The following is a 1,863-nucleotide window of genomic DNA, read 5'->3' as shown; positions in this document are numbered from 1 at the left end:
CTCACTCTTGCTCAGGCTGGTCTCAAACTCCTGAGCTCAAGCAATCCTCCTGCCTCGGCCTCCCAGAGTGCTAGGATTACAGGCGTGAGCCACTGCTCCTGGCCTCAAGAAATTCAAGAGTAGGAATTTAGTGGGCCCTTAAAAACATACAGGCCCAGAAACTGGAAATCTACCAGGAATTGAAGCAGTATTTGGTTTCCATATCTCATCCCTCTCTGCTTGTTACTATGCATCTACTTCATTTCTCTTACCCGCCCCCTTTGAAAATCATCTTCCTCAGTTCCCCAGCAAGCAGGGTTGAACATGACCCCACTCAGCATCTCCATCTACGTGTTATAGAACCACACAGCCTATTCAGGGAGAAGTGTGAAGGAAGGGAGGGAGGCAGCCTGACAGATTGTACCTGCCTTTGTCAGTTCTAATTTCGAACTCTTTGGGAAGGACCTCTGACATAGCTTGAATATGATATCCGCTAGTAGTTTGGTTAGTTGTGACCAGGAGAAGCTAGTATCCTATTGTGTAAAATGGCTGCTAGGGGTCCAGCACAGTGTGTGAGGAGAGATGATAAAGGGCTTCTTGTGAGTCAGACAAATAGTAAATATTGTCCATTATACAGCTGAAGAATAGCATTAACAACCATCCAAACAAACCCTTGTTACATTATCTGTTTTCTTCTTTTGGGTTATAATTTAGAAGCTTGCTTTTAACATGCATTAGTAGCTGTAAGCAGATACAGATTTTGCTTCATTGTCATTTAGGGACAGTCATCAGAATTTATTGAGTAATTAGGATATGGGGACAGGAAAGAAGTTAAAGGAGTCTTCTCAGTATTTGGCTTGTGTAACTGGGTAAATGGCTCTGCTATTTAATGAAAGAGGAGCTCTTAGAGAAGTGCAGGATTTTGTGACAAACTCAAAAATTCTGTTTTGAACATATTAAAGTTGAACCTAAAAACATCCAAGTGGACATATTGGCTAGGCAGTTTGATAAGTGACTCTGGAGCCTAGGGGAAAACTTAGGGCTTGAAGTAGAAATTTTGGAGTCATTTCACATTAAAATTATTTTAAAACATTGGGACTGTATGACATGATAGAATATGTGCATGGATAGAGAATATGAGGCCCAAGGCCCGAGCACAGGGGTTCTCCAACATAAAGATGTGGAGAGGAGAAACAGCAAAGGAGACTCAAAGAATGGCCAGAAAGACAGGAAGAAAAATGTTACCCTGATGATCTGGAAGCCAAGTGTAGAAAATATTTCAAGGAGGGAGTGATCAATTATGTCACATGCTGTTGAGAAGTGACTTATAGATGTAGAAGAGATTGCCTTCTTATGGACGCATTATTAAACATATATCCAAATATTTGCATTTTAAATTTCTGTTTCTCATTTTGCATTTCTCTATGAGAAGTTTTTTGTGACAAGCCAAATAAAATAGTGATTTGCTCAATAAGGCCTGTTACGGTTGCAGGTGATAGAAACCCTACTCAAAACAGCTTATGGCAAAAATTGGAATGTAATGACTGACATAACTGAAAAGTTTAGAGACTTTGGCTTCAAACACATTTGAATTTGGGGGGATAAATGCTGATGTCAGGGGTCTGTCTTCCTCTTTCCATCTTTTGACTCTATCTGGTGGCATAATGGCCTATGTTGGCCTTATAATACTTATCTCAGAAGAAGAGAGGGAACTTTTCTTTTTTAGTATTTATGTTTCAGATTCCATGGAGGAGCTTTGTTGACCCTGCTTGGCTCACATGCTTAAACACTGTGGAGAGTGAAGTGGGATAAAATAAGTGGCCAGGCCTTGAGTCATGAGCCTACTTCTGCTGCCACAGCACAGTTGAGCTTCTAAGATTAACT

The sequence above is a fragment of the Propithecus coquereli genome, unplaced genomic scaffold, assembly GCF_000956105.1.
Source record: "Propithecus coquereli isolate 6110/MARCELLA unplaced genomic scaffold, Pcoq_1.0 Scaffold268, whole genome shotgun sequence".
NCBI classification, from domain to species: Eukaryota; Metazoa; Chordata; class Mammalia; order Primates; family Indriidae; genus Propithecus; species Propithecus coquereli.
The sequence above is the reverse complement of the archived record's forward strand: the minus strand, read 5'-3'. Positions refer to the sequence as shown.